The sequence below is a fragment of the Lissotriton helveticus genome, chromosome 4_1 (assembly GCF_964261635.1).
Source record: "Lissotriton helveticus chromosome 4_1, aLisHel1.1, whole genome shotgun sequence".
NCBI classification, from domain to species: domain Eukaryota; kingdom Metazoa; phylum Chordata; class Amphibia; order Caudata; family Salamandridae; genus Lissotriton; species Lissotriton helveticus.
Genome location: NC_136063.1, coordinates 146980019 through 147007615, shown reverse-complemented (window position 1 = coordinate 147007615; position 27597 = coordinate 146980019). Strand labels below are relative to the sequence as shown.

Genomic DNA, 27597 nt, shown 5'->3' with positions numbered 1-27597 from the left:
CAATTCAGCCTCACACCCTCTGAATCACACTACCCCACACCCTTCTTCTCCCAACTCATCCTCTCCCTCCCTGAACTATACTCTTCCCATTAGCTCCCCCCTTACTCCTACACCATTCCGCAACTGTACCTCCTTGCTATCCCCAAACTTCTCTTCCACAGAGGTCTCATCTCCCCTCTACCCCGACATGCCACTCCTTCTCCCTTTTAACTACAGCCCTCCCTGCTCTCCTGCCTGCCTCGGCTCATCCCCTCCTCAGAACAGGCCTCCTGCCTGCATCTGCTCACTGCCTCCTCAGAAGAGACCCGCCTCTGCAGCTAACTCCGAACCCCATCGGTCCTCCTCCCCCCACACTCTATTTACTCCCTCACTCTTATCTCAAACTCCCTTCGCAACATCGAACTTAACATCTCCACTCCTACCAGAGATCTTTCTCGTCTTAGGAACGATTTCCTCAACCTCAAATCCAGCGATCCCCGTCCCCGAAGAAACACCGCTAGCCCCGGTCTAATAAACCCCACCACCTCCAACCGTGGAAAACGACTCCCTTGCTTTGCCAGGCTCAAAGACCACTCCGCACTACTTGCACCCTCTCTCACCGGGTGATCTCCGACCTTCAAAATTCCTACCCTCCATACTCATCTACCATGAACACGCCTCCCCCTTCTCCAACATCCCCGTCATATTGGGGACTAGTCGTATTCCCCTTTCACCTGTCTCACCTAGACCCCCTCCTCTTCTCACCTCCATCCATGCCCTCCCATCTCCCAAACCCACTCCCAAACCCCTCACCTGCATGCTTGTTAACTGCCGCTCCGCTGCCCGACATGCCATAGAAATCTCTGAAACCATCCTTAGCGAATCCATCGACATTGCGTTCCTTACAGAATCCTGGCTTAATGACCACTCTACAAGCATTCTTGACATACTCTCACCCCCGGGCTATTCCATCATTAGGAAAGATAGACCCATCCGAAAAGGCGGTGGTGTAGCTATCATCTTTAAAGACGAATTACAGCTCTCCCTTATCAATAACGCAGAATATGCCTCCTTTGAATACCTCGTAGCCAAACTCAAAATACAGGGTTCTCCCCCCATCCGCCTTCACAATATATATAATCCACCTGGAAATCACTACCCATTCATTGATGAGCTATCTAACCTTCTTACCCAATCCTCAATTTCCAAATCTAAAAACATCTTCCTGGGAGACTTTAATCTCCATTGGAATGATACTAAAGATCCCTCAATCTCCCTCCTCTCTGACCTTCTCGAAATTAATGACCTCAATCAAATCTGTCAGTCGCCAACCCATTCCAAAGGAGCCACCCTTGACGCTATCATAACCAGCAAAGATCTAGCCCTCCTATCTAACATCATTCCCATTGACTGGTCCGACCATCACCTTATCCTGTTCACCATAACCACCTCTGCCTCCCCCCTTCCTTCCAAAACTATTAAACCCATGAAACTGATCAGAAATCTCAGTCTTATCCCTCCCGACTTACTTGAATCCAAACTTCATGCCCAGCTTCTCGCTATCCCACCCTCCCTTAACATGAATGAACTAACCGAACAATATAACAAAGCTGTCACTACTACCCTTGACCTTCTTGCCCCTCTCAAACTCAAAAAGCAAAGAAATATCCCCTCCAAATCATGGTTTAACACAGACCTTAATAATGAAAGACTCAGACTGACTGAAAGATTATGGAGACAGCACCCCTCTCCTTCTAACCTGACCCGCCTCAGACTTGCTAGATCGTCCTATAAAAAACACATCTTTAGACAAAAAACTTCCTTCTTCAGATCACAACTAGATCGAGCTCAGAATAGGCCAAGAGAACTATTCAACATTGTGCGCAATCAAACTACTTCCGTCCCCCCTGTCCCACTGGCCTCGACGACTAGATGTGAAGAAATAGCTCTCTTTTTTTCAGACAAAATTAAACTTATTGAGCAATCCTTCCTCTCTACTGTGATCCCTCCCACCAATCCAAACATCTCTCTTAATATCCCACCCTCCACCATAACTCCCCCTACACCCACTACTGCCCATCAAAACTCTGATCTCCCTCACCCCCCCTTGCCCTCCAATTTCCTTGACTCCAATCATCCTAACTCTCTTACTAAAAATAATGCCACGTGGCTTAACTTCCAGCCACTCACTGAAAGAGACGTCTTTAACATCATTTCCAAACTCAAGCCTTCCTCCCACACCAAAGACCCTCTCCCCTCCAAACTTGTCCAAAACCTCAAACACATCATCACCCCTTCCTGGACCTCTATTATCAACAGCTCCCTTGCCACCGGCTGTGTCCCCACTTCATTGCAACTAGGCCAAATCACCCCCATTATCAAAAACCCTTTGGCAGACCCAAACGACCTCAATAACCTTCGTCCCATCTCCAACCTTCCCCTTCTTTCTAAAGCCCTGGAAAAATGTGTCCTTCTCCAACTAGATAGACACATTGAACACTTCAACTTACTAGACCCCTTCCAATCTGGCTTTAGGAAAGGATGCAGCACCGAAACCGCCATGCTAAACATTATTGACGACATCCACCACTCACTTGACAATGGTGAATCTAGCCTGCTGATCCTCCTTGATCTCTCTGCAGCGTTTGATACTGTTAACCACTCTGCTCTACTAAATGTTCTTAGAGATCGATTTGGCCTGAATGGTACGACACACAAATGGTTTGTCTCATACCTACAACCCGTTCTCAACAAATCAAAATCCAAAATTGCCTATCTAACCCTACCTCCATCTCCTGAGGAGTTCCGCAAGGATCCATCCTCTCTCCCACTCTCTTTAACCTTTTCATGGAACCCCTCACACTCATTCTTAAACAAGCCGGGATCAACTACCATCTCTATGCCGATGACACCCAACTCTATTATAAGATTAAAACTCATGCTGACATCCTTCAACTCAACAACACTCTCATCAAGATCCAATCCTGGTTCCACAGTAACCACCTCAAACTCAACCCTAAAAAAACTGAAATCATTATTTTTTCCCCTAAAAATAACCAGCTCCCCATTCAGAAGTGGATCTCTGACCTTAACGCCCTCAACTGCTCCTTATCTCTGTCCTCCTCAGTCAAATCACTAGGGATCTCCCTGGACAACCTCCTAACCCTCAAGGTACACATCAATAATTCTGCCAAAGGAGCCCTCTTCACTCTCCGCCACCTTAAGAAAATCAAGCCCTTCATCCCGATCGATGATTTCAAACTAGCAGTCCAATCCCTTGTTCTTTCTCGCATCGACTATGGCAATGCCATTCTCACCGGAATTCCCAAGATCCACCTAGCACCTCTTAAATCTGTGCTTAACCTTGCAGCTAGGCTTACCTCAGACTGCAAGCGATTCGACCACATATCCCCTGCCCTTAAAACCCTTAAATGGCTCCCCATTGAAGGTAGATCCATTTACAAAACGGCCTGCATTACACACAAAATTCTCCATCAGAATACACCGACCTACCTCGCTAGCAAACTCACTAAAGCCAGTTGCTCCCGCTCCTTGAGAAGTACTAACACCCTCCTTCTTATCCCCCCCTTCTAAAAAAGAAAAACACCAAGTCTAGATCCTTTTCTGGCAACGCTCCTTGCATTTGGAATGCCCTTCCAACTGACCTTCGCTGCAACCCTTCCTACTCTTGTTTCAAAAAAGAACTCAAACTACATCTCCTCAATAAATACTGGGGACCCTAATCCATATCTGTTCTCTTCCACTGGCTACATCTGTCCGACCCTAGATGCATTTGCCCTCCCTTGTTTTTAGCCTTACTCGCCCTTCCTCCTCGTCACTTCCCCCTCCCTGTTTTACCACCTTCACTCCTCCTTGCTCCCCCCTTCCCTTGTCCACCCTCAGCCCGCATCCCCTTCAACCCCCTCCCATTTCTGCCCCTCCCGCTTCTCTTCCTTACCAACCTAACGGACCACTAACCTTCCTATCCTGACCCTGCAATTTTCCGCTTTTTTTCAATTTGTGCCTTTTGATATGTTTGATTTATCACATCTTACACATTTTGTTGTGCTTATTTCCCATATTTATCTTTTTGAAATCTGTCAGACGGAGACTTTTATGTTGTTTATTTACATTGATGCTATGTATGTCCCCTGTTTTATTGACCTTTCTTGTCTCTAAAATTGTAAAGCGCTCTGATACCCCCGGGTCCAGCCAGCGCTATATAAAACCTCTAAAATAAAATAAAATAAATTAAAAACATTATTACAGGGCAGCAATGAAAACCACTCCGAGATCAGCGACCTTCAGTTTGCACTTCCTGAACTCCATCTATTGTTAGAGCTACTACTGCAGAATCCTGCACTGCAGAAATCTCTGTGGGCTAGTTTCATTTGTGGAGCTACAATTATTAATTAGTAAGTGTTCCTTTGGAACCGACAACTGGCACCACTGGGGACAAGGCAGACAGAACCTTTCTTATGGGGGTACCCCCTCCCTTTTCCCTTAGCAGCGTGTGCATCCGCCTAATCCAGCTCTTTCCTCTCTGCTTGAAACAGACAGCAGGCGCCAGCGAGCAACAACATAGACTGAGACATCCTGCTTGACTATGGGTTTGTGAATTACGTGTTAACACTAAACCGACCCGAGGCGCCAGGAGAGCACAAGCTAGACAGACATCCGCCTTTATTGATGTCCTTAATTCACGCTTTACTCGGGACATTTTGAACCAGCAACAACATGTACTTTTTAAAGGATACTGTCTTAAACAGTATTGTTAGTGTGGTCACATTTTATTATAAACATGGTGGAATACTTTCAGCCTTTCACTATATTGAAATTAAAGTCGGCATGAAAGCACATTTAACAGTATTTCGTTTTTAAATATGGCATTTCAATTTAGCAACTTTAAACCGTTCAGGATTTAAAACATCACACACTGCAATCGTTTATAATCTCTCTGCTTCTCTATCTCTTCCTTCTCTAATTCTCGTTACACTGAAATAACTACTATTTTGGAGGCTCTCTCTCAACCCTTTATCTGCGTTGCTTTCAAAAAGATACTTCCATTCCACGTCTAGCTGTCTCTGTGTTACGCGCCACATTTTGAGATATGGTGACTTTTTAATTCTAATTTTCCACTATCCTCTTTCAGTACATTATTTTTCACTCTACATTCTTCCTCACACACCACTACATTATCACTCAGCACCACCACAGCACCACTCAGCACCACCACAGCACCACTCAGCACCACCACATTATGACTCAGCACCACCACAGCACCACTCAGCGCTACCACAGCATCACTCAGCACCACCACAGCATCACTCAACACCACCACAGCACCACTCAGCACCACCACAGCACCACTCAGCACCACCACAGCACCACTCAGCACCACCACAGCATCACTCAACACCACCACAGCACCACTCAGCACCACCACAGCACCACTCAGCACCACCCCAGCATCACTCAGCACCACCACAGCACCACTCAGCACCACCACAGCACCACTCAGCACAACCACAGCATCACTCAGCACCACCACAGCACCACTCAGCACCACCACAGTACCACTCAGCACTACCACATTATCACTCCGCACCACCACAGCACCACTCAGCACCACGACATTATCACTCAGCACCACCACAGCATCGCTCAGCACCACCACAGCACCGCTCAGCACCACCACAGCATCACTCAGCACCACCACAGCACCACTCAGCACCACCACAGCATCACTCAGCACCACCACAGCACCACTCAGCACCACAACAGCATCACTCAGCACCACCACTGCATCACTCAGCACCACCACAGCACCACTCAGCGCTACCACAGCATCACTCAGCACCACCACATTATCACTCAGCACCACCACATTATCACTCAGCACCACCACAGCATCACTCAGCACCACCACAGCATCACTCAGCACCACCACAGCACCACTCAGCACCACCCCAGCATCACTCAGCACCAACACAGCACCACTCAGCACCACCACAGCATCACTCAGCGCCACCCCAGCAACAATCTGTGCAACCATTCAACAACAACTGGTTTAAATATGTTCTCTCAATGTTTCAAGCTTTATTTCAAATGTCACAAAAAGATGTTAATATTTCACTTCTGTTTTTGGATTTTCGTCACAATAAAATACACTGAACATAATCTTCACAAAAGTTATTTACAAAAGTTTAAGCTATTGCCATTATAAATTACAATCACTTTTATTTAAGTATTAATTATTTATAAAAATTAAAAGCCATTGTTATTCGTAATATCAATACATCTAATTCACGTAAATACAAAACATGTTGCATTACAAATGCTATAGGTGCCACATTTGCGAAAGTTATAACTATTGGCATTGTAAATGACAAAGCTATTAATTTAGCTATTTTCAAAACCAACACATAAATAAAAAAATTGTCATTTACAAGACCAATAGCTCAAACTTTCCTAATGCGAGACCTATTGCATTGCAAATGCTTGTTCCTGATTGAGAGCGCGTGTTCGCCTCTCTGGATTCGGGCGCTTTGTGCCTGCATCTTTTGGTGGAGTGGGAGCCGGGGACTCCGAGGTTGCGCGCGCTGCTTGTCGCGCGTCCCTCCGCATTCCTGCATATTAAGTAGGCGGCTTTCCGTGTTTTCCTCACGGAGTTCTACAAGCTAGAGCAGCGTTACAGTGCTTACGCCCACAGCTTACGCAGGGAGTCCCCAATCTACGCCCTTTCTTCGAACAACGTGTTGGGGCTGTATAATTTTATTAGGCTTTGCCTAGAGTGACCTGACTAGAGCAAGCCCTCCCTCCACATCTTATAATTTTGAGGTCAGGTGGTTACTTACCTTACTGGCTTGCTTTGGGGTTGTTACTCCCCCTGACTTGGTCTACAGGACTTATTGTAATCTTGTCACTTCCTCTGTGGGCGTATATATTTTCACACTATGAAATTATGGGTGATTATTATGACGAAGAGGAATATTACTACGATGAGGAGCCCTCTGGTTCCATGGAGCAAGATCTAGTGGACGCTCTGTATCAGGGAGTTCAGCACTCCTTTAATAAGGCGATGGTCCGCGCAATTGCGCCATTAAAGCGTCATTTGTCTGAGTATGCTTCTCAACAAGGTTGGGTTCCTTCTTCATCTGCTAAACGTTCTTCCAAATCTTCAAAAAATCCACATCACTCGGACTTTGTGAAATTGGCCAAGACCCTGTCTTCGGACCATGCTTCTAAAAAGGCGTCCACGGCTGCTCCCTCGTGCTCGGAGGATGACGATGCTTCTTCTTCCTCTTCTTCATCTGGTCCTTCAGTCCCTCCTCCTGCAAAGAAAGCTTGTAAGGAGCATTTTGTGGATGCGCCTTCTCACCCCCAAGTACTTACCTTTGATCCTTCCGATATAATTCATCCTAACTCAAAATCTTGGCTCCCTTCTTCAGAAGTCGCGGAGTACATTCAGGCGGACATTCGCCAGCCCTTCGACCAGGAAGTACGGGCCCGTCTTCGGTCGGAGTGACCTCGCCCTGACTTGGCGGACAAGTTAGCGGACACCCCTGAAGTGAATCCCACTATGGTTACCTATCTTAAAAAATACGCTAAGGGTATAGACAGATCTTGCCGTCTGTGCCAAGATAAGGTTTTGGATCTCCTGGGTGACAAATGCAAAACAACAGTTGATGGACAGAATGCAGAACATTGTCATACATTCACCCCAGTACAGAGATCTGGGCCTAAATCCATCGTGTTTGTGCACTCCACACCACCTCAGTTCAGACATGGCCATATGCAAATCAGCCTCGACCCTGTGCCTCATGGGTACAGTCCAGCCCGAACTGCCAAGCCATGTCTTTCCTGGACCGGAATCAAGCATCCTAGGGCCGGTTTCTGGCTATCAGCAGTCTTCAGCCAGGATAGCTTGACTCCAGTGGTGTGGAGAGCATGGGACTCACATCTGAGCATACCCATCCCACTCGGGGTGACAAATGCAAAAGAACAGTTGATGGACAGAATGCAGAACAATGTCATACATTCACCCCAGTACAGAGATCTGGGCATAAATCCATCGTTTTTTTGCACTCCACACCACCCCAGTTCAGACATGGCCATATGCAAATCAGCCTCGGCCCTGTGCCTCATGAGAACAGTCCAGCCCGAACTGCCAAGCCATGTCTTTCCTGGACCGGAATCAAGCATCCTAGGACCGGTTTCTGGCTATCAGCCGTCTTCAGCCAGGATAGCTTGACTCCAGTGGTGTGGAGAGCATGGGACTCACGTCTGAGCATACCCATCCCACTCGGGGTGACAAATGCAAAACAACAGTTGATGGACAGAATGCAGAACAATGTCATACATTCACCCCAGTACAGAGATCTGGGCCTAAATCCATCGTTTTTTTGCACTCCAGACCACCCCAGTTCAGACATGGCCATATGCAAATCAGCCTCGACCCTGTGCCTCATGGGAACAGTCCAGCCCGAACTGCCAAGCCATGTCTTTCCTGGACCGGAATTAAGCATCCTAGGACCAGTTTCTGGCTATCAGCCGTCTTCAGCCAGGATAGCTTGACACCAGTGGTGTGGAGAGCATGGGACTCATGTCTGAGCATACCCATCCCACTCGGGGTGACAAATGCAAAACAGTTGATGGACAGAATGCAGAACTATGTCATACATTCACCCCAGTACAGAGATCTGGGCCTAAATCCATCGTTTTTTTGCACTCCACACCACCCCAGTTCAGACATAGCCATATGCAAATCAGCCTCGACCCTGTGCCTCATGGGAACAGTCCAGCCCGAACTGCCAAGCCATGTCTTTCCTGGACCGGAATCAAGCACCCTAGGACCGGTTTCTGGCTATCAGCCGTCTTCAGCCAGGATAGCTTGACTCCAGTGGTGTGGAGAGAATGGGACTCACGTCTGAGCATACCCATCCCACTCGGGGTGACAAATGCAAAACAACAGTTGATGGACAGAATGCAGAACAATGTCATACATTCACCCCAGTACAGAGATCTGGGCCTAAATCCATCATTTTTTTTGCACTCCACACCACCCCAGTGCAGACATGGCCATATGCAAATCAGCCTCGACCCTGTGCCTCATGGGAACAGTCCAGCTCGACCTGCCAAGCCATGTCTTTCCTGGACCGGAATCAAGCATCCTAGGACAGGTTTCTGGCTATCAGCCGTCTTCATCCAGGATAGCTTGACTCCAGTGGTGTGGAGAGCATGGGGCTCGCGTCTGAGCATACCCATCCCACTCGGGGTGACAAATGCAAAACCAACAGTTGATGGACAGAATGCAGAACAATAACATACATTCACCCCAGTACAGTGATCTGGGCCTAAATCCATCGTTTTTTTGCACTCCACACAACCCCAGTTCAGACATGGCCATATGCAAATCAGCCTTGACCCTGTGCCTCATGGGAACAGTCCAGCCCGAACTGCCAAGCTATGTCTTTCCTGGACCGGAATCAAGCATCCTAGGACCGGTTTCTGGCTATCAGCCGTCTTCAGCCAGGATAGCTTGGCATGGCTTGGCAGTTCGGGCTAGACTGTTCCCATGAGGCACAGGGTCGAGGCTGATTTGCATATGGCCATGTCTGAACTGGGGTGGTGTAGAGTGCAAAAAAACGATGGATTTAGGCCCAGATCTCTGTACTGGGGTGAATGTATGACATTATTCTGAATACTGTCCATCAACTGTTGTTTTGCATTTGTCACCCCGAGTGGGATGGGTATGCTCAGACGTGAGTCCCATGCTCTCCACACCACTGGAGTCAAGCTATCCTGGCTGAAGACGGCTGATAGCCAGAAACCAGTCCTACGATGCTTGATTCCGGTCCAGGAAAGACATGTCTTGGCAGTTCGGGCTGGACTGTTCCCATGAGGCACAGGGTCGAGGCTGATTTGCATATGGCCATGTCTGAACTGGGGTGGTGTGGAGTGCAAAAAAACGATGGATTTAGGCCCAGATCTCTGTACTGGGGTGAATGTATGACATTATTCTGAATACTGTCCATCAACTGTTGTTTTGCATTTGTCACCCCGAGTGGGATGGGTATGCTCAGACGTGAGTCCCATGCTCTCCACACCACTGGAGTCAAGCTATCCTGGCTGAAGACGGCTGATAGCCAGAAACCGGTCCTACGATGCTTGATTCCGGTCCAGGAAAGACATGGCTTGGCAGTTCGGGCTGGACTGTTCCCATGAGGCACAGGGTCGAGGCTGATTTGCATATGGCCATGTCTGAACTGGGGTGTTGTGGAGTGCAAAAAAACGATGGATTTAGGCCAAGCTCTGTACTGGGGTGAATGTATGACATTGTTCTGAATACTGTCCATCAACTGTTGTTTTGCATTTGTCACCCCGAGTGGGATGGGTATGCTCAGACGTGAGTCCCATGCTCTCCACACCACTGGAGTCAAGCTATCCTGGCTGAAGACGGCTGATAGCCAGAAACCAGTCCTAGGATGCTTGATTCTGGTCCAGGAAAGACATGGCTTGGCAGTTCTGGCTGGACTGTTCCCATGAGGCACAGGGTCAAGGCTGATTTGCATATGGCCATGTCTGAACTGGGGTGGTGTGAGTGCAAAAAAACGATGGATTTAGGCCCAGATCACTGTACTGGGGTGAATGTATGATATTGTTCTGCATTCTGTCCATCAACTGTTGGTTTTGCATTTGTCACCCCGATTGGGATGGGTATGCTCAGACGTGAGTCCCATGCTCTCCACACCACTGGAGTCAAGCTATCCTGACTGAAGACGGCTGATAGCTATAAACCGGTCCTAGGATGCTTGATTCCGGTCCAGGAAAGACATGGCTTGGCATTCGGGCTGGACTGTTCCCTTGAGGCACAGGGTCAAGGCTGATTTGCATACGGCCATGTCTGAACTGGGGTGGTGTGGAGTGCAAAAAAACTATGGATTTAGGCCCAGATCACTGTACTGGGGTGAATGTATGATATTGTTCTGCATTCTGTCCATCAACTGTTGGTTTTGCATTTGTCACCCCGATTGGGATGGGTATGCTCAGACGTGAGTCCCATGCTCTCCACACCACTGGAGTCAAGCTATCCTGACTGAAGACGGCTGATACCCAGAAACCGGTCCTAGGATGCTTGATTCCGGTCCAGGAAAGACATGGCATGGCAGTTCGGGCTGGACTGTTCCCATGAGGCACAGGGTCAAGGCTGATTTGCATATGGCCATGTCTGAACTGGGGTGGTGTGGAGTGCAAAAAAACGATGGAGTTAGGCCCAGATCACTGTACTGGGGTGAATGTATGATATTGTTCTGCATTCTGTCCATCAACTGTTGGTTTTGCATTTGTCACCCCGAGTGGGATGGGTATGCTTAGACGTGAGTCCCATCTCCACACCACTGGAGTCAAGCTATCCTGGCTGAAGACGGCTGATAGCCAGAAACCGGTCCTAGGATGCTTGATTCCGGTCCAGGAAAGACATGGCTTGGCAGTTCGGGCTGGACTGTTCCCATGAGGCACAGGGTCAAGGCTGATTTGCTTATGGCCATGTCTGAACTGGGGTGGTGTGGAGTGCAAAAAAACGATGGATTTAGGCCCAGATCACTGTACTGGGGTGAATGTATGATATTGTTCTGCATTCTGTCCATCAACTGTTGGTTTTGCATTTGGATCTCCTGGGACCCCTTACACAAATTCTAAATCTGGGCTTCTGGGCCAAAGAATCTGCCGCCTTCATCGACCCTGATGAGTTGATTGGATGGTCCCAAAGGGCTATTTGCCAGTTAGGTAACGCTAACTGTGCCATTTCATGTGAGCGCCGTAGCTCAATCCTTTTGAAATTAGATCCCAAGTTGGCTGAGTTGGCTACCTCTGAGTCTGAATCCCTTGCTCAAGGTTTACTGTTTGGTCAACCCTTCCTCAAGAAGTTGACCAAATTTGTTGCCACTTTCAGTGGCCTGGATAAGGCACAGTCGCCTCTCCGTCGGGCGTTCCGCACAGTTTTTGGAAGGGCAGGACGTTCCAGGGGAAGTTCGTTCGGCCGTGGATCTGGCCAACAGAATCAACGTGGCAATCAGTCCCAAAGGGGGGGGAGGACAAGATAACTCCTACTCCGGTAACAAGTCCAACTTCTACCCCTCCCGCAAAGGTTGTGGATAGTACAATAAGGGCTGTTATGGTGGAAACCAAGGAGGACGTCAGGTCTCCTCCAATTCAGGTGAGCTTGATTCCAGTTTCTGGAGTTGTTCTGGGGGGCAGGATACAATTTTTTTCTCCAAAATTGGCTTGTGATCTCAAGCGAAGCATGGGTGTTGGAGACTGTCCTCGGTTATAAGATAGAATTTTACAGTCCTCCACATCAGACCCACCTTCCTTCACCCCTTGTTTTTCCCTACGAGATCAGGCAGTCATTTCCGTGGAAATCGAGATTCTTCTGGCCAAAGGGGCCATATTTCAGACTTCACATCATCCACAGGGTTTCGTCAGCAATATCTTTCTGGTAGAGAAGAAAGGGGGCGGTTCTCGTTTGGTTCTCAATCTCAGAGACTTCAACGGTGGAGTTGTTTATCGCCATTTCAAGATGGAGGGCATCCATCTTCTCAGGGATCTTCTTCGGGAAGGGGACAGGATGGTCCGTCTCGATCTGAAGGATGCTTACTTGTCAGTCCCAATCTACGGCCCTCATCGCCGATTCCTCCAGTTTCAATGGTTGGGGACCTGGTTCGAATACACTGTTCTCCCAATCGGTCTTTCGTCAGCACCGTGGTGCTTCACGAAGCTTCTGAGACCAGTAGTGGAGTCCTTGAGGGCTCTCGGGGTTTGTCTGATAGTGTATCTTGACGATATACTTATTATGGCCCAATGTCCGGTCCTGTTACAGACTCATTTGAACTGGTCATTAGATCTGTTGCAGTCTCTAAGTTTTCTAGTGAATCCTCTGAAATCTGTCTTTCGCCCCTCTCAGTCTCTAGAATTCCTGGGTTTTCTCGTCAACTCAGTCTCTTGCCAACTCCTCTTGCCCAATCAGAAAATCAGATCCATCAAGAGGGAGTTGAGATTACGTTTATCCAAACAGAGTGTGTCGTTGAGATCGGTAGCTCGGATTGTTGGCATCTTCCATTCAAGCGATTTTTCCGGGTCCTTTACATTACCGGGCTCTTCAGCGCCTAAAGATCAGACATCTCCAGAGAGGCCTTCGCTATTCCGATCTTGTTCCTCTGACGGAGGAAGCGAATTTGGAGATGTTATGGTGGCTGTGTCAGGGTTCGGGCTCCCCTTGCGCCTACCCAGCCAAACAACTACAGTTCCCATGATCCTTCGCCAAAAGACTACAGTTCCCATGATCCTTCGCTTCAGGAAGGCACTAAGCAACTCCACGCGCATGGGCAGATGCGCCTAATTCTGTTAGTACCGGTTTCCTTGCTGGAGGTCCGGAGGAACGGGTCTCTCAATTCTTCGTGGCTGATTTCCTGCCTCTGTGGTCCAGAGGCTTCCCTGAGCCCTCGCTTCTGGTATGGGTGAGCGGCTGTCCAGCAACACCACGACGTCTTTAACGGAACGTAGTGTGTCATTCCGACCACACGTTACCGTCTTTCTACTTCATCAGTCCTCGGGGCTCCGAGGTCAGCGCGGCTGCGCTTTCGTTATGCAGAACACCGTGTGTCGGCTGGCCACGCGTTTCTGTGGAGTGCCACGATTGGTATTACCCTGATCGCGGAACATTGTGGTGCTGCCACATGTTACCGTGTTTCCTCAGTTCATATTCCTAAGAGCGGAGCGCAGTGAGTTTCTGGCCACACGCTACCGTTAATGAGTGCTCATTCGGCGTGTGTAGCGGAGCAAGGTGTGTTGGCTAACCACTTGCTGCCGTGAACCCTTGTGTGGTCTTATTGTACTGTCAAAGCGGATTGTAGCGGCGGTTGCCCAATTCTACAGTTGTTACTGTATTCTGCTGGAGGCAACCTCATCCTTATCTTCTTTCTATCCCGAGCTGGATATGGCGTTATATTATCCAGCTGTCCACGAACCTTATTGTTTCTTATGGAACTGATATTCTTACTGTTGCTTGTCTCAGCATGTACTGTGAATCAGAAACTCTTTCAAGAGGAAAGCGCTGAGACACCTTCCATGTTTTTCCTGCTGGGTGTAAATAGACTCTGTGGTTCAGGTGTGTTTTTCCGCAAGTAGGCGCTCCACTCTTAGCGAGAATTGATGAGAGTAGGAATGTTATTTCTATGCAGTGTTTAATGGTGTATCCTGTTTTATATCGTTTCAGAGCCTTTGTCCCAGCAGTCCCCTCCCCGTTCCTGACTTCCCTCGCCTAATGGTTCCAATTCCCTGTGTAATAAGATCAGGGAGCTGGTAACGTTAGGAGGTGGAACCCCTATAGCAACGACCGGATCCTGTGGAACGTAATCTTGACAGGCTGGACCAGATGGAATCTTGGAACGGGAAAGCCCTGTTCGGCTCAGCCCCGGATATGGTGTTGGAATCCGATGCCAGCCTTTGGGGTTGTGGAGCCCGTTGCGGCCCCATATCGATGGGCGGCCGTTGGTCGCAGGAAGAGTTGAATCTCCACATAAATTGCTTGGAGCTTCTGGCGGGCTCTTTTGCGATCCGTTGCCTTGCACCTCACATGACGAACTGTTGCATACTCCTCCGCATGGGCAATATCTCTGCGGTTCGGTATGTCAACAAACTAGGGGGGACGAGGTCGAGACTTCTGGTGGAGATTGCAAAGGTTTTTTGGCATTTTTGTCTTTAAAGGAAGATCACTGTTATTGCAGAGTATCTCCCGGGTCGCGACAATCAGATTGGCGATTGGAATTCTTGTCATCTGAAAGACTTCAGCGACTGGAGGCTTCATCCCCGGGTATTCCGGTCTCTGTCCCAGATTTGGGGTCGGTGTCAGATCGATCTGTTCGCATCTTGCCTCAGCGCTCAACTACCCCAGTTTTTCAGTTGGCGTCCGGACCCGCAGGCTCTGGCCACGGATGCATTTCTTCAGGTTTGGCCTCCCCACCTGTGTTATGCATTTCCCCCGTTGGCGATGATACCCAGGGTCCTGGCTCGCACGATGCATTTCCAGTCGGAGCTCATTCTGATCACTCCTCTTTGGAGGGCTCAGGCTTGGTTCCTGGATCTTCTGGAGATGAGTTGTTTGACGCCGCTCCTTCTTCCCCAGAAGTAGAATCTGTTGCTGCACCCTCTTCTCAATCCGCACCCTCTGGTTCAGTCGAGTCAGCTCCTTCTGGTTGCGTGGTGGATTTCGGGGAACGCTGGCAAGTCCCAGGCCTTTCTGGAGATGCTGCACGATTTATCAGTGAAGCTTGGGCCCCCAATACACACAAACGTTATGCTTCAGCTTGGAAACGATGGTGTGATTGGTGTTCACAACGGAATGTGGATCCCGCTTCAGCGGATATCGCTTTGATTGTTAATTTTCTGGCCTCACTTGCTTCATCAGGCTTGGCTTATAGGACGGTCAATAATTTTCGTTGTGAAATTTCTGCGGGCCACATTTCTGTTGATGGGAAGCCTTCAGGAGAACACCCTTTAATTTCAAAATTACTTAGAGGTATACAGCTGGTAAAACCCCCTTGCCCGAAGTATGTCGCTCTTTGGGACGTTTCCATTGTTTTGCGTTTTCTGGCGTCTTGGCCTTCCAACTCTTTGTTATCTCGTAAACAGCTTTCAGCAAAATTGACAATGTTGCTGTGTTTGGTGTCTTGCAAACGTGTCTCCGACGTTCGGGCTTTGAACCTTGCTGGTTGGTCTTTTTCTCCGGAAGGTGTTACCTTTTCCATTTCCAGACGCACCAAATGCAACACGTCCTCTGTGACATATCCTTCTTTTCCACAAAATCCGCAGTTGGGTGTAGCTCAATGCATTAAGGATTGTGAGGTGAGTACCGCTCCTCTTAGACAAGATTTAACTGGTCAATTGTTAATTGCTTTACAAAAGCCTTTTAGGCCTGTGACGCCTGCTACATTGGCACAATGGGTGCGTTGTCTCATGCTGGAGGCCGGCATTGATGTTTCCATCTTTAGTGCGCATTCCGCACGGAGGGCTATGGCTTCTAAAGCCTTTTCTATGGGTGTGAGTCTGCATGATATCATGAAGGCCGCTAATTGGTCTTCTGACTCTGTGTTTAAAACTTTCTATTTTAAACCCATTGTAGATATTGCTTCTGTTGTGGTGGCTCAGCTTTAAACAAACATAATCGGAGCCTCCTGTCCTACCATAGAATTACAAATTTGCAAACATACGTGACAAGAATGTTCAATTCTATTAAGGACATGGAGGCGAAGATTATCCCACCCATATTATATGCCTGCATTCATCATGTCTGCTTTATATCATTGACTGATGCATCGTTTTATGTTCATTCTTGCACTGTTACCCTCCCTTGTTGTCTTTGCTCTTTTCAATTATGTTGGGTATAGTGTATTACTCTGATTTTCTTTTCAGGTTCTGATCCTAAATGAAGTTTTCGACTGTTTGGTCCTTCTTCTGCCTGTTGGCCGTTGATTGTCAGAGAGTGTCTTCAGCTACTGCGACCGTCGCTTCTGCTTTTGCCAGTGGACTGTTTTCTTCATGGTGTTGTTCCTTCCTCCAGGTTTTTTGTCTGGATATGACAATTTCTTACCTTGAACTGTTTGCATATGGACAAAGAAAGAGGATGGCCTATTCTCTATGGTCCCTTATATACTGTACATACTCTATGGTCACCAGAGTATTCATAGGATATGTAGTTTTGTTACTTTTTTTTTCATTGTGATTGGCTGCTGAGTATTTCTTAGTAAAGAAATGAGACAGCATAATCTTCGCCTCCGTGTCCTTAATAGAATTGAAAATTCTTGTCACGTATGTTTGCAAATTTTTAACTATGTCTCTCTTTTATTCTATGGTTCCATGATAAAGAGACCCATCACCTAGAGGACATTCCATGCCACTACCTAACTCTATGGTTCCATGTTAAAGAGACTCATCACCTGGCGGACATTCCATACCACTACCTGACTCTATGGTTCCATGATAAAGAGACCCAAAACCTGGCGGACATTCCATGCCACTACCTGACTCTATGGTTCCATGATAAAGAGACCCATCACCTGGCGGACATTCCATGCCACTTCCTGACTCTATGGTTCCATGATAAAGAGACCCATCACCTGGCGGACATTCACTGTCACTCTCTGACTCTATGGTTCCATGATAAAGAGACCCATCACCTGGCGCACATTCACTGTCACTCTCAGACTCTATGGTTCCATGATAAAGAGACTCATCACCTGGTGGACATTCCATGCCACTACCTGACTCTATGGTTCCATGATAAAGAGACCCATCACCGGGCGGACATTCCATACCACTACCTGACTCTATCGTTCCATGATAAAGAGCCGCATCACTTGGTGGACATTCACTGTCGGTCTCTGACTCTATGGCTCCATGATAAAGAGGCTCATCATCTGGGAGACATTCACTGTCACTCTCGGACTCTATGGTTACATGATAAAGAGACTCAAAACCTGCAAATTTTTGACTTACATAAGAACCAGTTGAAAATATAGAGAGATAGAGAGAGAGTGAGGTAGTGAGAGAGAGTGAGGTAGTGAGAGAGCGTGAGGTAGATAGAGAGTGAGGTAGTGAGAGACCGAGAGAGTGAGGTAGTGAAAGACTGAGGTAGTGATGGAGAGGGATGTCTGAGGTAGTGATGCATGATTGCTGATGCATAATCCGGTAAAGGCGGTAAACTTTAAATTGACCTATCAAGTGTTTATTGTGCGCAGACCTTTTCCTCAAAATAATTTCAGTTGAGGTTTTCAAACTGCGCATAAAATGAGGGTGTGGGACTGGCTGAATTTACACGTTTCTTACTGGTGTAAGAAACTCGCCCATCTGTCTCTACCTGTCTGTCTGTCTGACTGTTGTTCTCCGAGTCTCTCTCGGTCTGTTATCTATGTGGATCCCTGCATCCATGTTTATCTCATATTCTGACTTTGTCTGTTCTTTTGTGTAGCTGATGTTGCTGCTTCTCCATCAATCTGTCCTCTCTATTCCACCTAGCCTCACTCCATTGTATTCCCATCTATCTTTCTGCATCTCTGGTTCTGGCCATCAGCCTATCGATCTGTTTGTTCTATTTATTTTTCTATTTGACTCAGGATGCCTCTGTTCTGGACTCTGGATCTGTGTATTTTCAACGTATGTGTTCAGATGAGGATCTGTTGGTGATTTTTCGCGTATTTTCCTGGACCACGTGACCAGCAGGGCTAACCCATTCCCTAGGCCAGTCTGTGTGACTGTTCATGCATATCTCCATTTTGCGGAGTAGGGGCCAGCATATAGTATTGTTCCTCTCCCAGGTCGCAGTCCCTTCACAGCACCTTCTAAGATTCTATCACTTTCAGCTGCACAGCGGCCCTCTTCATAATGTGTGCAAGAAAGACCTTTTAACTGGATCCCTTTTATCGTATATATATTAAAGCAGCATTTAAATGGGCCAATGCATTCTGTGACGAGGGCAGGCAGCAGGCAGAGTTTTGCTAGCCGTTGATACAATACATGTGAAACTGGAATGTCAAAACTTGGTAATCTTGAGGTATGGCGCAGCCTTTCAACCTTTCAGAGGTGACAAAAAAGACTATTAGGTTGAGTTATGTACCAAGAATGCGAGATATTTGCAGGACGATAACGTTGCCTGAAAAGGAAATACTTTCTCTGCATTAGCAGCGCTCTCCCCCGCAGCCAGCGTGGAAAACAGACCCACTCCTACCCGAGAGGCGCAATGATGAAAGGCGGAGGTCTGCGAGGCCAGCTGTGAGTGCACTCCCCGGCCCCACACACCGCAGCCCCCACCTGAGCTTACCTTCCGCTGCTGCTTCTCCCAGGCGGGGTCCAGCAGGAGGTCCCGGTCGTCCGTCCATGCTTGCTTCGGTCCCTGAGCCCCGGCCTGGAGTGCTTCGTGTGGGTCTCAGCCTCCCCCTTCAGCTGCTGCCGCCGCCCCCACAGTGCAACTCACGAGGCAGCCAGAGCTACAGAGGACACGGACAGCGGGAGGGGGCGGGAGGGAGGACAGCGGGACCCACAAACAGCGGGAGGGGGCGGGCTGGGCGGGAGGGGGGACAGCGGGAGCCACGAACAGCGGGAGGGGGCGGGAGGGGGGACAGCGGGATCAACGAACAGCGGGAGCAGGCGACCTACCTCATCTTACGGAGCAGAAAAATGGCGGCCATAAGCTTACGAAATTTTTCGGATTCGGGGGCGTGTTTTGCTGTCCTGAGTGACGGACGACGTCACTGGCTAAAGAACAGCAAAATGTACGCCCCCGAATCCGAAAAAGACGGAGCCTATTCGGAGGGACGGCCTCTCTCCCATTGGCTGGCTTCCGTTTAGGAAGCCAGCCAATGGGAGAGAGGCAAAAACTGAGGCGGGACTAATAGTCCCACTAAGTAACATTAATTCTCGGACTTCCGAGACCTAAAAAGGAAGCAATGCTAAGATTCCTGGCCATCAAAACTCCACTTAAGAAATGAACCAGGATATTTGCTGCACCACAACTGCCGTCCTCCGCGCTGCCGAGGGCAGCATCCCAATCAGACACACACACAATGCCCAATTTATGGCATGCTGAACCTTGTCAACTAGTCAATAAGTAACAAACAGTGCTAGATGACTATCCACACAGTATGACATGCGTACATGCTTGTTTCAAAAGCAAACAGGACTAGACAGAAGCAAAACAAGCATTAGCAAAGCCAATAGGTTTCGCCTATGCAAAATCTATTGGATTTGGCAGGGTCTTTTTAGTGAAGGAAAAAAGTGAATACGTTAAAATCAAGTATAAATGTGTGGGGGGGTTCATTTACTGAAAGCGTTACTTACACCAGCTAAATAATCAAGTGTGCTCAAAAAGAGCAGATTCAGACAGAAGATGGCTGTGCGAATCAAGTGACCAATGAATGGAACTATTGTCGCTTTACAACCCTTTGTGCCTGGTCAGGGAAGAAGGGACGGGTTGGATTGCCAATGCCGTAAACAGAGGGGGCAGGCCAATCTTCCTCCTGATAGCAGATAGCACTCATTAAAGTTTCATTTTGAGAGGTGTGGCGCCGCGGCCAGGGCGACTGACGCTGGAATCTGGGGATCAGGGTTCGATCCCCAGCTCCGGCGGCAGGTTAGCCCAGCACCATGTGACTCTGGGCAATAGCTTGCTTAATCTTCCCGACGGCCCCCGGCGCCTAGAGACCCTAACGGGTGATTGTGCGCTATACAAATGTGGATTGTTTGTTAGCATTGTTCGAGTCAAGGTTTTGGAAAACGAGCTGGGGGTCAGATACCATGGCGTGGAGGCTTCTCCCACCCGAAGCCCCCAGTGAAAGAAAGGGAGGTCTGTACAGACATGTCTCCGCCCTCTTCCCAAGTTGCGCTCATGGGTTTGTGTGGGGTGGGCGCGCCCCCACTACAATAAGCGTTTTCGGTTTTCCCCTCTCAAACAGTATCGCCGCGCGCTTGAAAAGTGAGTGCCTGGCAGTGTTTTTCCATCCGGTGCGGGCTTGTATCGGGCATTAATGCCTCGTGTGTCTGGGCCGGGTTAAACCCCTGCTAGGCTTTGTTTTTACACACAATTGTTTGTCTCATTAAAACTGCTTCATACAATTGATTATAAACCGCATTGTGTCAGTCATGGCTTTCCTTTGTATTGTGTGCGTTATAACGTGAGATGGACGCAGTGGCCCAGCGCTTAATTTGTAAAATACCAAGGGCCGGGGCCCTGACCAGGAGTCCACTGCAGCTTGCACCACCCATGGCCCGTCGCTGCCAAAACAACTACGAACCGTCTCTCTCGCCTGCAAGTGCGACAGGCATGATTATTCCAGGTCCCCAAAGCTAAAGGGATGGCCGAGGAGCCCCTTTTAAGATTGTAAGGGGCAGATTTATGAGGCCCTTGCGCCTCTTTGCGCCGCAATTGCGTCACTTTATTTGACGCAACGGCGGAGCAAACAATGCGCCCTATTTACAATGTGACGCATCTAGGAGATGCGTCACGTTGTAAAGCCCTGCGCCATAAGTAGGCGTTCCTGCGCAGGGTGGGGCGTTCCTGCGCAGGAACGCCTCCTAAATGTGGCTGAGTGAAATCTATAAGATTTCACTCAGTCACTTTCAGGCCAATGCTGCATCAAAACCCTGCGCCTGCTTGAAGCAGGCGTAGGTCTTGACGCAGCATTGTGAAGATGGGGCACCCCGAGCCTTGCTGGAGCTGTGTCGCGCTTGCGACGCAACTCCAGCAATGCGCCACCTTTACGGCACAGATGCGTCACGCATCTGTGCCGTTTTTGCCCCATGGTGCGCCGCATTGTAAATGCGGCGCACCATGGGTGGCGGAGCAGCGGCGCAAGATAACTGGCGCATCCCTGGGGATGCGCCAGTTATCATAAATCTGCCCCTATGTTCTTTACAAGAGATTTCGCAAGCACTTTGCAGTTGAAACCTAAAAATGTGAAGCTACTGTAATAATTAAACGTACATTAGTAAAATACTTTGTTCTCCGTTCTGCTGATGTTGCTGTAATTTCTCCGTCTTCCTGTGAAAAAATGGCAGCAAACACCCTTCAAAAATGAATATTAGATACATTTGATTGCTAAACATCGTTCATAGGTCAAATACAAACATTGAGCATTTTTGTGCATTAGGTTTTATATGTTTACATGTTTATAGGTTGGGCAGCTTTTTATTTGTTTCATTTTATATGTTCGGGCAGCTTTTTATATGTAATCTTTTATATGTATATAGTGTACGCAGCTTTTTATATATTTTTATGTTTATAGGTCAGACTGCATTTTATACATGTTTATGCTTATGGGTTGGGCAGTTGTTTTATATATGTTTATGGGTTGGGCAGTTCTTTTATATGTTTTTATGTTTATGGGTATGGCAGTTGTTTTATATGTTTTTATGTTTATGGGTTTGGTAGTTGTTTTATATGTTTTTCTACATGGAGTCTGGTATCTTGGATGATTATAATAGCAAATGATGCTTGTTTTAACCAAAATGGGTTTAACATGTTAAGGTTCAAAGGAAGCAAGTGTGTCTTGAGTTTTCATGAGACGGAGAACTGTAAACGTGTTGTTTGAATTGGTTTTTACTACGCTTGTGTTGCAACATCCACAATTTCATTTGTTCTAGGCTTGGGGTGAGACGTGACAGGGCTTTAACTGAGTTTACCTTAAGGCAGAGCTCAGTATTGTTAGAGTACTGGTGGTGCAAGTCAGTCATTTGTTTTAGATGGTTCTACCTGGGCCTCTAGTAAGTAAACAACTGGGGAGTGAGGCTAGAACCTTGCACCATTCACCTTCAAACTCCTGACCCACGCACACAAAGCACTCCACAACTCCGCCCAGAATACCTCAACAACCGACTATCATTCTATGCACCCAACAGGAAACTCCGCTCCGTCGACCTCTCACTGACCGCCGTCCCACGCATCCACAGAACCACCTTCGGGGGCAGGTCCTTCTCCCACCGCGCCGCCAAGACATGGAACTCCCTCCCACTCTTCCTACGACAGACAGAAGACACACAGACCTTCAGGAGACAACTCAAGACCTAGCTCTTCGACCACTAGCTGCAGCCTCACCCCCCCCCCCCCCCAGCGCCTTGAGACCCTCGCGGGTATGTAGCGCGCTCTATACATTTTTGATTGATTGATTGACCATTTGTAATAATATTAATAATATAGGTGCAGAGAACCAAGGAGCCTGCCGCCGAATGCTGCAGTTGCTAAATACCAAGGCTCCATTGTCCTGATTCCACCTCATGCCCCTTTCATCCTCCACCCTACACTTTGTCTTTATCTCATTTTTGCGGGTTCTTTGTTCCCCCTGCTTCCTTCCTTTGTCGTTGTTTTATTATACTTCTCTTCCTCCTTTTTGTCTCCCTTTGTTGCTGGTTTGCTATCGTCCCCCTCCTTACTCCCTGTCCGTTCTATCTCTTGCTCTGTATCAAAGTCTGTTGATGAAAATTAAGCCCATATCCCCAAAAGTGATTGCTGGCACCCAGCACCTGCCGCCACCGGCACAAATTAAACTCTGAATGGGCATGGTGTAAGAGGCAGGTGCAATGGTTGTCCATGTGAACCTTCATTTTCTGGATACGGAAATGATAGGAACAACGCGACGCCCCCAATGGCAAGCATACTTTGCAGGGTATTGTGGTTCTGGTGGATTGTGGTTCCTTTATGTGATGTTGGGTTAAGGGGCTGGTAAAGAGCATAGTTGTCCCAGCATGGGGGCTTCCTAGAGGACATATGAGCTACAGCTGCCACCACCTAATGGGATGAGGTGAGGGCTAGATGGAGAAGAGCCAAGTCTTAGGAGATTTCCTTAAAAGCAGGTGATTCTGGGTTTTCCTGAGGGAGAGAGTTCCAGAGAGAAGGAGCCAGAGCACAAAAAGAGAGACCACCCGCTCTTGCTCTCCTGACTCGGGGAACGATGGCCAAGTTGAGATGGGCAGAGTCCAAGGGTCTTGAGGCTGGTATGGTGATATAAGGTTTAACAGGATAGTGAGCCGTTTGAAGTTCTGCACTAGAAGTTATAGTTTTACCGTTAATTTGTTGGGAACGTACTCAATGAAGAACGGACACATCACGCACTGAGTGAACAGGCACACACAAGCAGTGGGATAACAGATCCATCGACAGCAAACACACCCGCAACTAATACTGTAATGGTCACGAATGCGTATCAGCGGGAACACGACACTCCACACGACACTCCCCACTGTTGGGCGATTGTAATAGATGAATTTGATGGCATAAACAATTGTTAACCTGCGCCAAATCCACGCCTTAATACAATTGTAATAATGTGTATAACGAAAGTGTCCAGATGTATGAACTTGCTTATGAAAAACCTCAATAAACAGATAAATAAAATAAAAAATACAGGATAGTGAGCCACCCTAGGCGTTCAGGGTCTTATTAGCGATGCACAGGGTCTTGAGGTGAAGCCGTCTATCCACAGGGAGCCAGTGCGGCTTGCAAAGAAGACCAGAGACTGAGCAGAATTTGGGGAGGGAGAATAGCCCCCTAGCAGCAGCGTTTTGGCACGGCTGGAGTCTTCTAGTGAGCAATTTGCTCCCAGATACAGAACAATTCAGTAATCTAATCGGGACAGAATTACTGCCTGAATAATGGTTTGTGGGGTGCATAAGTCGAAAAGGCCCAGGATAGGCTTATGGCTTCTCAAGAGCTCAAAGCAAGTACCAGCTACAGTTCTAGCTTGAGCCGCAAAAGCCAAGGTGCTATCCATCCAGACTTCTACATTTTTGATGGCTGACTTGGGCTAAGGGGAGGCAGGCCACCAGTGGTCGCCACATGAGGCGACATGTTTGCCTAATAGCAGTATTTCTGTTTTATTCACGCTCAGGTGAAGACAGTTGTTGTTTATCTACTTTGCCACCGCAAACATTCCTTTTTAGGTCGAGCCTAGAGGTAGCGCACATTCACCCAGTGTTAGTAATGGGACACATCCAGGATTAGTACGGTGCAAACGCAATGGCAGCAGTGTAGGCACTACTCATACCACCTCTGCTTTGTGCTGTTTCTGCTCCATCCCCTTTCCTTCCTATACCATAAGATAGGTTAAATATGCACTCCACTGAACATAAAAAAAATTACTAAAAACCAACATTTGCAACACCAATAGCTCTAGTATACTCTAATGCGAGACCTATTGCATTGCAAATGATTGCTGAAAGTTGGCCGCCATGTCTTGCATAGAGTTTTAAGATAGTGAAAAAATGAGCTGGGATTCATCAGCATACGACACCAGCGCACGCCACGAGGATTTAATGACCTGTGCCAATGGTTGAATGGATATGTTGAATAGGTTAGGGCTCAATGAATAGCACTGGGGGACGCCATAGTGTAGGGCATTTATTGGACCATGAGGTGGAGAAAAGAGCTGAAATGAATGCTCAGATAGAAAAGAGGCGTACAAGGACAATGCGGACCCACCTATATCTTGCAAGCGCTGGAGTATAATTTTGTGAGACACCGTGTCGAACGCGGCACTCAAATCGAGCGGATCAGGGCTGCGGATCTGCCTCCAGCCACGACACGGCACAGTATCTCAGTTACCGTAAGGAGAGCGGATTCCGTGCTGTGCACAGGCCTGAAGCTGTTTTGGGATGTGTCCACATTATCATTTTCTTCCAGGGACTTAGTCAGGATGTCATCGACGTGTTTCTCTGTAACTTTGGCTAACAAAGGCAGGAGGGAAATAGAGCAGAAATTGTCTGGCTTTGAGGCACCCAGAGATGCTTCTTTTCAGAAGGGGGATAACTTTGGCGTGCTTTCACCGGGCACAGAGGCGGATGGCGGAGAAAGGTTAACAGTCTCTAGCCAAGACGAGAGGACAAAATCCTGAAGCCTGGTGAAAAGATCAGGATGAATAGGGTCGTCAGGTGAACCGGATTTCACTTGGCTACTTAGGGATAGAAATGAAAATGGGCACAGGGTGGTCAGCGAGTCCACCACGGCTGTAGGGCTGCGGACTGCTGACAGCAGCACGCGATTTGACCACGACGAATGCCACAGAGAGGTCTAACAGGACGAGGAAGCAGGGTCCCAGGGTATAAGAGGTGTGACATCACCCACTGACTGGGCAGGAGCAGATTCTGTACATGTGCTGTGACAAACATGGCGCTGGAGCACTGCCTCCTTTTCTCCTCTCCTTCCATCAGCCTCTCTCCCCTGGTTTCCTACTAACCCCTGTTGTGTTTCTTGCTCTGTAATCTCTGCTTTCTTCCCCTCCCACTCTACGACCCAGCTTTCAACTTTCTGCTCTCTCCCTGTCTGTCTCGTGCACACCAAGTCACGTGTCGTCGGCTGGCACACAGTGTGAGGTCGCCTGGGTTATTTTCTGGCTCTCGGTGTCTTTGGTAAACACTGTGTTTGTTAAAGAGCTTTATGAACAGGGATTTCATAACATGTCTGCTAAGTAAGCAGCTGGTCTCGGGTCTGTACCTGCACATACATGCACGGCTGTAGCATGTTCATATGTGGTGGGGGCCCTGTGTATAAGTGCAGCTGCTGCACATGTACTCTGGCAAGATGTAAATTAAATGTTTCTCTAGAAATAATAAATGAAAATTTGTTTTTTTAGCAAGTGCATAGTACCACATTCCTGCCATTTCTAAGCACTGTACATAACAGCTGCTATTATTACCGAATGGAATGAAACTCATTTTACCAACCCTGGTAGCATGGAAGGCTGAGTTGACCTTGTCAGATTTCAGAAGGTGTCCGTGCCAACTCACATCTCCATCTAACCATCGTGATGGCTCAGTGGCATGACAGCTTGCTGCTGATTACTTCTCTAATCTGTTCGTCACGAGCTCAGTTCCTACAGCGCCACCTCTGTACATTGATTACCATTAAATTGGTTGATGGCGTTTAGAAAAGTAGCATTAGGTTAAAAAAGGTATTGTATTATTCATGGTGGTGGCATTTTGCCGCACACATACAAAGAGGAAAAAGCCTTCAAAGTTATTTTTTGTGCGGGAAGGCATCCATTCCTGCAAAAAACCTATCCTGACCATATAGCGGGTTCCCTCGCACAATCGTGCAAGGGTGCCTGCATTGGCCCTAGGTGGCCCAATGAGCGCCAGTGCAGGGGGACAGTAAAACTGCACTATTTCTTTGAAAATATGGCAAAGTTCTGATCCCTCCCTTTGCTTCGCTTGCTGCACTGTGTTGCATGAAATGTTTGCAAACCCGAGCCATGAGGCATTTTGTGACTATCATAGGCGGTGAGAGGAGAACACAGTTATAATACTACAAAAAATAAGACATTTCCGCCTAGTCCTCGATTTCCTTCACGCTCAACAAACTGTCTACATATGGGGGCCACCCCTGCCCAGTGCTTTACATGGATAAAAATAAGTGCAGGTACTCACCAAAAGGAGCAGTGGGCGGAGTTTAGGGCGGAACTAAGGGGGAACAAGGGGCGGGGTTAACTTTTTGACCGTACCAAGGTTGTATGCACGAAATCTGCATGCATTTTATCAACCGCCTAAGGATTACATGCTGCTTCAGCCTGCTTTAAATCGAACCGGTGGCCTACAGCCCACTGAGCCATATGTCCAGTACTGGTACTCTTTTGTAACATGCACACGTCACTTTACTCTTGTAATACACTATTTGCTACCTCTTACATTTTGTTTGCTTTAGATACTTGCGCAAGTGCCACCATTGCCTCATGTAATGTTTGTTCTTGTGCTGGAGTGTCTGCCATTTATTGCAGTACTATACCTCTACTTGTACTTTGTATGCTTTTGTAACCTGCACACATATCACTTTTTTCTCCTGTAATGTATTGTTTGCTACCTCTTGTATTTTGTTTGCTCACAATTGTCACTTTTGCCTCATGTAACTTAATGTTGGCTTTTGTAATTTGTTCACTTGTAATTTTCTCCTCATGTATCATTACTGTTCCCATTGTGAAGCGCTCTGACACCTTCGGGTAAAGTCTGCGCTATATAAAAACGCATAAAATAAATAAACAAGTCTCTCCTGGAACATTTGTAAACCGGAGTTAGGGCCAGAGCTGA

General features: G+C 47.8%; 1 protein-coding gene across 1 annotated transcript in view; it reads right to left on the bottom strand.

Moving 5' to 3' along the window:
* Positions 1–27597, bottom strand: part of LOC144828440 (nmrA-like family domain-containing protein 1) — a 95298-nt gene that overhangs the window by 45104 nt on the left and 22597 nt on the right. The window lies entirely within an intron of this gene.